Source organism: Odocoileus virginianus, chromosome 24, assembly GCF_023699985.2.
Source record: "Odocoileus virginianus isolate 20LAN1187 ecotype Illinois chromosome 24, Ovbor_1.2, whole genome shotgun sequence".
Lineage (NCBI taxonomy): Eukaryota > Metazoa > Chordata > Mammalia > Artiodactyla > Cervidae > Odocoileus > Odocoileus virginianus.
The window spans coordinates 26317027-26325589 of NC_069697.1; the positions used below are offsets into that span (position 1 = coordinate 26317027).

General features: G+C 39.8%; 1 non-coding gene across 1 annotated transcript; it reads left to right on the forward strand.

The window, feature by feature from the left end:
- The first annotated feature begins 3959 nt into the window (after nt 1-3959).
- TRNAG-CCC (transfer RNA glycine (anticodon CCC)) lies at nt 3960-4032 on the forward strand. Its single transcript has one exon. It is a non-coding gene; the product is annotated as a tRNA-Gly (tRNA).
- The last annotated feature ends 4531 nt before the right edge of the window (nt 4033-8563 follow it).

Here is an 8563-nt window from a genome sequence, read left to right on the forward strand (position 1 = left end):
TGTGCAGTAATTTGAGCATTCTTTGGGATTGCATTTCTTAGGGATTGGAATGAAAACTGACCTTTTCCAGTCCTGTGGCCACTGCTGAGTTTTCCAAATTTGCTGGCATATTGAGTGCAGCCCTTAGTGTTTATTAAAAATGCAGCGTAAGCTCTATGCCAATGAAATGGACAACTTGGAAGAAATGGACAAATTCTTAGAAAAGTATAACTTTCCAAAACCAGGAAGAAATAGAAGATCTTAACAGAGCCATCACAAGCAAGGAAATCAAAACTGTAATCAGAAATCTTCCAGCAAACAAAAGCCCAGGACCAGATGGCTTCACAGCTGAATTCTACCAAAAATTTAGAGAAGAGCTAATGCCTATCTTACTCAAACTCTTCCAGAAAATTGCAGAAGAAGGTAAACTTCCAAATTCATTCTATGAGGCCACCATCACCCTCATTCCAAAACCAGACAAAGATGCCACAAAAAAAGAAAACTACAGGCCAATATCACTGATGAACATAGATGCAAAAATCCTTAATAAAATTCTAGCAAACAGAATCCAACAACATATTAAAAAAATCATACACCATGACCAAGTGGGCTTTATCCCAGGAATGGAAGGATTCTTTAATATCCGCAAATCAATCAATGTAATACACCACATTAACAAATTGAAAGATAAAAACCATATGATTATCTCAATAGATGCAGAGAAAGCCTTTGACAAAATTCAACACCCATTTATAATTAAAACTCTCCAGAAAGCAGGAATCGGAGGAACATACCTCAACATAATAAAAGCTATATATGACAAACCCACAGCAAGTATTACCCTCAATGGTGAAAAATTGAAAGCATTTCCCCTGAAATCAGGAACAAGACAAGGGTGCCCACTCTCACCACTACTATTCAACATAGTTTTGGAAGTTTTGGCCACAGCAGTCAGAGCAGAAAAAGAAGTAAAAGGAATCCAGATAGGAAAAGAAGTGAAACTCTCGCTGTTTGCAGATGACATGATCCTCTACATAGAAAACCCTAAAGACTTTACCAGAAAATTACTAGAGCTAATCAACGAATATAGTAAAGTTGCAGGATATAAAATTAACAAACAGAAATCACTTGCATTCCTATACACTAACAATGAGAAAACAGAAAGAGAAATTAAGGAAACAATACCATTCACCATTGCAACAAAACGAATAAAATACTTAGGAGTATATCTACCTAAAGAAACAAAAGACCTATACATAGAAAACTATAAAACACTGATGAAAGAAATCAAAGAGGACACAAACAGATGGAGAAACATACCGTGTTCATGGATTGGAAGAATCAATATTGTCAAAATGGCTATACTACCCAAAGCAATCTATAGATTCAATGCAATCCCTATCAAGCTACCAATGGTATTTTTCACAGAACTAGAACAAATAATTTCTCAATTTGTATGGAAATACAAAAACCCTCGAATAGCCAAAGTAATCTTGAGAAAGAAGAATGGAACTGGAGGAATCAACCTGCCTGACTTCAGACTATACTACAAAGCCACAGTCATCAAGACAGTATGGTGAATAAAAAAATAAACTGTAAAAAAAAAAAAAAAAAAGACAGCATGGTACTGGCACAAAGACAAATATCGATCAATGGAACAGAATAGAAAGCCCAGAGATAAATCCACGAACCTATGGACACCTTATCTTCGACAAAGGAGGCAAGGATATACAATGGAAAAAAGACAACCTCTTTAACAAGTGGTGCTGGGAAAACTGGTCAACCACCTGTAAAAGAATGAAACTAGAACACTTTCTAACACCATACACAAAAATAAACTCAAAATGGATTAAAGATCTAAATGTAAGACCAGAAGCTATAAAATTCCTAGAGGAGAACATAGGCAAAACACTCTCCGACATGAATCACAGCAGGATCCTCTATGACCCACCTCCCAGAATATTGGAAATAAAAGCAAAAATAAACAAATGGGACCTAATGAAACTTAAAACTTTTGCACAACAAAGGAAACTATAAGTAAGGTGAAAAGACAGCCCTCAGATTGGGAGAAAATAATAGCAAACGAAGCAACAGACAAAGGATTAATCTCAAAAATATACAAGCAACTCCTGAAGCTCAACTCCAGAAAAATAAATGACCCAATCAAAAAATTGGCCAAAGAACTAAGCAGACATTTCTCCAAGGAAGACATACAGATGGCTAACAAACACATGAAAAGATGCTCAACATCACTCATTATCAGAGAAATGCAAATCAAAACCACAATGAGGTACCATTACACGCCAGTCAGGATGGCTGCTATCCAAAAGTCTACAAGCAATAAATGCTGGAGAGGGTGTGGAGAAAAGGGAACCCTCTTACACTGTTGGTGGGAATGCAAACTAGTACAGCCGCTATGGAGAACAGTGTGGAGATTTCTTAAAAAACTGGAAATAGAACTGCCATATGACCCAGCAATCCCACTTCTGGGCATACACACCGAGGAAACCAGATCTGAAAGAGACACGTGCACCCCAATGTTCATCGCAGCACTGTTTATAATAGCCAGGACATGGAAGCAACCTAGTTGCCCATCAGCAGACGAATGGATGAGGAAGCTGTGGTACATATACACCATGGAATATTACTCAGCCATTAAAAAGAATTCATTTGAATCAGTTCTAATGAGATTGATGAAACTGGAGCCCATTATACAGAGTGAAGTAAGCCAGAAAGATAAAGACCATTACAGCATACTAACACATATATATGGAATTTAGAAAGATGGTAACGATAACCCTATATGCAAAACAGAAAAAGAGACACAGATGTACAGAACAGACTTTTGGACTCTGTGGGAGAAGGCGAGGGTGGGATGTTTCGAGAGAACAACATGTATATTATCTATAGTGAAACAGATCACCAGCCAGGTTGGATGCATGAGACAAGTGCTCGGGCCTGGTGCACTGGGAAGACCCAGAGGAATTGGGTGGAGAGGGAGGTGGGAGGGGGGATCGGGATGGGGAATACATGTAACTCCATGGCTGATTCATGTCAATGTGTGACAAAACCCACTGCAATGTTGTGAAGTAATTAGCCTCCAACTAATAAAAATAAATGAAAAAATAAAAAATAAAAATGCAGTGTAGTAGGGTGATTCTACCACATGACATTTGCTGGTTTGAGGGTTAAGCTTTCATTTTATTCTTCAAGGTGTGTGTGTGTTCTGTGTATGTGCTCCAAAAGTTATTTTCCAAAGGGCAGTCAGAAGAATAGAGCCTCATCTACATCTCCATCTGGCCAAGAGACTGGAAGGGGTCTGGACTTGGGGTGCCAACCTTCCTTGGACAAATTTTCTGGGTGGATTGTGTGCTACAGTTCGTAGCGCCCACTACATCCCTCACCCTCTGCCACACACTCACCTCTTCCAGACTGAATATGTCAGATTTAGGGAAATGTACTTCTGAATACGGGGCTCCCAGGTGGTGCTAGTGGTAAAGAATCCACCTGTAATGCAGGAGACTTGGGTTCTATCCCTGGGTTGGGAAGATCTCCTGGAGGAGGAACTGGTAACCCACTCCAGTGTTCTTGTTTAGGAAACCCATGGATAGAGGAGCCCGACAGGCTGCAATCCATGGGGTCGAATAGAGTTGGACGCCGCTAAACGACTGTGCACGCACACACTTCTGAGTAAAGGTGAGGAAGCAGAGGGAGGAAGCACCTGGCCCCTCCCAGAAAGGAGTGGAGGTGTGAAGGAGAAGTTCCTAGGGAGGAAAACTGACCTGAGGACAGGGAGTCAGATTAGGGTTTGGGGTCCAGGCATCCAAAACCTGACCTGCTCATAAAAACTGAACTTCTTACCTGGTTTTCATCTGAATTACACAGAAAGTTAAAATAAAAATTTAATGCTTTCTCTTATTCATTGGAATTCTCTTTAGCTTTTTTCCCAACTCTTCAATAAAGAACAACCTTGAGGGACTTCCCTGGTGATCCAGTGGCTAAGACTCTGCACTCCCAATGCAGGGGGTCCAGGTTCAATCCCTGGTCAGGGAACTAGATCCCACATCCCCCAACTAAAGATCCGTCATGCCGCAGCTAAGATCTGACACAGTCAAATAAATAATTCTCTTTAAAAATAGAACAACCATATTTAGTCATGCTGGGGAGAACTCACAGCTGTGCCCCACTGTGACTACAGCTGCATTTCATCCAGAGGAACCACACCAGGCAACTAGCAGCCAGGTGAGTGATGCAGGACAGAAGGAAACAGAGGATCAAGCAAAAGACTTGGGGGCACAGGCAAGCAACAAGCCTTGCCTTCCATTCCATTTCCCCAAATATATATACAGTTCCCACAGGGTATATTGTTCTAGGATCCCCCCTTCACAGATACCAAAATCCAAGGCTGCTCAGATCCCTTATATAATATGGTATTTGCCTGAAACCTCTGCATATTCTCCTGTATAATTTGAAATCATCTCTAGATTACTCATAATACCTCAGTTCAGTCGCTCAGTTGTGTCCGACTCTTTGCGACCCTATGGACTATCAGGCTCCTCCATCCATGGGATTTTCCAGGCAAGAATACTGGAGTTGGTTGCCATTTCTTTCTCCATACAATGTAAATGCTATATAAATTGCATAGTTTTAAATACTATATAGTTGTAGATACTATGTACAAAGTTTGATTTGCAGCAAATTCACCTTTTGCTTTTGGGGACTTTCTGGAATTTATTTTCCAGATATTTTCAATCCTTGGTGGATTGAATCCTCTGATGCAATACCCATGGACAGTGGATGGCCAGCTGTGCTAGAGAGAGGGGGCCTTTAAAATAGAGGGAAGTGCTGACACTTGGGTTTCATATACATCATCTCATTTAATTCTTAAAAAACTCTAGAAGTATAATCCCCATTTTACAAATGAGAAACTACAGCCTAAAGAGGCTGTCTTACCCCCAGATGAAACAGCTAGTCAGTGACCATGATCAGATCTGAACCCAGATCTGTAGATCTGGCTGAATTATAATATCTTCCTGGCTCCTGTGGCAGAGGAGTTTGGTGATCGTGGTAGTTAACTGCCTGTCCATTTGTTATTCTTTGTTCTATAGAACTTTGGATTATTTGATGCTTTCAAGCCTGTATTGCTTCTGAGGTTCACAGAAATAACAAAGATACTAAAAAGAGAAAATAATAAAATCAGTGGTTCTTGGAAAACAATGTGAAATGCCTCTGGGAGTGGTAGATTTCATTATTCCAGAGGATTTAGGAAGACAGAGTATAAAGAACATGGAATATGGAAGAAAACGTAGGTCCCAGTTCTGCTCTGCTCTCCAGCTGCTTGGCTTTAGACAAATCACTTAACCTTTCTGAGCCTGAGTTGTCTCATCTTGAAATTACTCCTATCTCACAGACATGATATGAAGGTCAAATAATAACATAAATGGTACTACTTCTTGGGCTGCAGAATGCAATCTGTATCTTAATGTAAGTATGAAGTCTAAAAAAAAAACTATCAGATTTACTAAAGCTGCTCCTTTGTTGCAAGAAAGGAGATTCCTTTTGGACACTTCCTGGACACAATTTCTGTGGAAGCAGGAGTCAGAGGCCTTTAGCCAAGTTAAATGTATGATGGTTGATTCTGCCTACTTATTTTCTACTCCGTTTTCTTTTCCTCTTATCTACACATCTGCATGTCAGGAATAAAATTTTTCCCCTATGATATGAGTTTTTTGATGGAAACTTCCAGACTTAGATGGGAGAAAGAAGAAGGGGGGAACAAAAGCCCACGTTTCTTCAGCATTTCAATCAACAACCTCATTTTCTTCTAACAGTTGAAGTGAACTTCTTATGAATAATGGATGATAACCTGATGAATATGCACACAGCCTATTATGCCTGTGAGGTTTGGTGAATAATTTATGAGCTAAAATGTTCCTCACCTTGTTACTGTACAAAAATTATGGGGAAAAAATCCATATTTACCCTTTGAGCTGGTAAGGTGATCTGTCAGAGTGACAGCAGCCTAGCAATAATTTTACATCATTGCTAAAATTAAAGTAAATAGATAAAATATATGCATTTCAGGGTGGGAAGTCTATAAAAAATGGAGCATGCCCAACCACACTCCTTGCCAAGCAAGTATTCCAGAACTCTGATTTCCACCTTTAAATAGCCCTGCATTGTTACCAGCACTCAGGGATCTTCTCTTTGATGGTCCTTTTCCCCTCACAAGGACTTCAATATAACCAGTCAAGGTGAACAATAGCTTATTTTATGAAAGCTGGCCAACTACAAACCATGATGTAAAATTTAAGATGTCAGAGATTATTTAAAAAGAAAGTCCTAAAAGCTTTCAGAGAACAAGCAGGTAAACACAGTGGGGGAAAAAGGAAAAAAAAAAAACCTGGCCCAGAAGCACTTGAAAAATGTATTTGCATTGCGGTCTTCTCTCACAGCTGAAAGGTTTTTTCCCTTGCTGACCAGCCTGACTCCCTGCTGTATCATCCTTCAACTCACTCCCACCTGCCCAAGCCTCCTTCTCTTAGCAACAGCAAAGATGCCTCTAACCTGGTGATTGGCAGGAGGAGGGGCAAGATCAACCTGCAGTTAAGGAAGGTGTCTGGGAAAATAGATGTGGATCCTGGGGAAATTTGGTTGCTCCAGGGCAACTTTTGAAGATCTGAAACTGAGTCAGTCCTCAAACTGCGCAAAACAGGATTCTAGGGATTATCTACTTAGATTCCAAGAGCTTTCTAGGAATAGAGTGCAGGGCCAAGGAAGACTCCTGCTGTCAACAGAGCATCCCTGATGCTTGGAGGACTCAGGTAAAAGAGGAAACACAAGGTCCTATCCTACATCTGTTGGGTAAACCAATATATTCTCAGGAAACAGAAAGAAAGGGCTATTTACTACAAATTATGAGGTTTTTAAAACAATGATATAATTAAAATAATAATATTAATTTGAACAATTCAGTATTATTCAAGAAGGCTACTTAGAGGGGGGAAATCCTGAGGAGAGTTTGCAAGGAAAGAACAGCCCCAGCTGAATGGGAAGATTAGAGGTAAATATGGCCAGGCCTTTCTGATTTGGCCCCTGCCTATCTTTCCAAGTTCATTTTATGAAGTTCTTCCCGTCACTTGCTGTGCTCCAGTTTCTTGAACACCAGGTTCTTTCCTGTCTTATCACCTCTGCTGTTCCTTTGGTCTCCTGCCTATTTCACTTTTTAAAAGTATTTATGTGTTTATTTGACTGCACCGGGTGTTAGTTGCAGTATGCAGAATCTTTAGTTGTGGCATGTGGAATCGAGTTCCCTGACCAGGAATCTAACTCAGGCCCCCTGCAATGGGAGTGCAGTCTTAGCCACTGGAAAATCAGGAAAGTCCCTATTTCATGTTTTAAACTTCGCCTTATATGTGACTTCCTTAGGGAGGCCTTCCCTGCCCCCCAGTGTGATTCTTTCTCATATCACCTTCCGGTTTCCTTCATTGTCACATGTAGTGATATATTTATGTGCTTATTTTTTGTTTAACATGTGTTTCCTCAGACGACTATAAATTTCAAGAAAGCTGTTTTGTTTTCCACTGGACACTTAGCATCCAATCTAGTAGACAATAATATTTTTTTAATAAATGTAGGCTGAGAGGCATAGGAATTGGGAGCAAAGGCGCAAAAGAAAATGTGCTGGGCTGAGGATACTATTGACGAATTTTCTTTGGCACAGCATGTCACTGGTGACAGCTTCTCCCTACTTACTCATGGAAATATTTGTATTGTTGGCTTTTTTTCTGACTATAAAATGTGTACTTATTCCAAAAATCATATATTGCAATATTGAAGAAAAAAAAAGACTATTTCAAGCATCAGTGAGGATGAAATAACTAAAACTCTCATACATTACTAGTAAGGATATAAACTGGTTCAGATATTTTAGGAAAGTATTTAGCAGTATCTGTGTTAAAAGTGTTCGTGGCTCAGTTGTGTCTATTCTTTGTGACCCCATGGACTGTAGCCTGCCAGACTCCTCTGTCCATGGAATTTCTCAAGGCAAGAATACTGGAGTGGATAGTCATTTCCTTCTCCCAGGGGTCTTCCCAACCCAGGGATCAAACCCAGGTCTCCTGCTTTGCAGACAGACTCTTTAATGTCTGAGCCACCAGGGGAGCATTATCTATGGGGTTAGCCAAAAAGTTTCTGTAAGATGTTACGGAAAACCCAAACTCAAAGTTTTTTATTGGCCAACCCAATAAAAAGTTGAACATATACCCCAAACTTAGCAATTCCACTCCTCAATATTCACCTAGGAAAAATAAGTACATGTATTCATTAAGAGACTTATACAAGCATGCTTAGAGCAACTTTTATTTATTTATTTTTTTTTACATGAATGTTCATAGCTTCTTTATTTGTTATATCCAAACACTGAAAACAACCCAAATGTTCAACAGGTGAATGAATAGACAATGGTGGTATATTCACACCACTCAACAGCAATAAAAAGAAACAAACTATCCACATGCACCTGCAGTGATGTAGACCCAGCTCAAAACTTACCCTGAGAAAAAGAAATCAGACCAAAAGACTA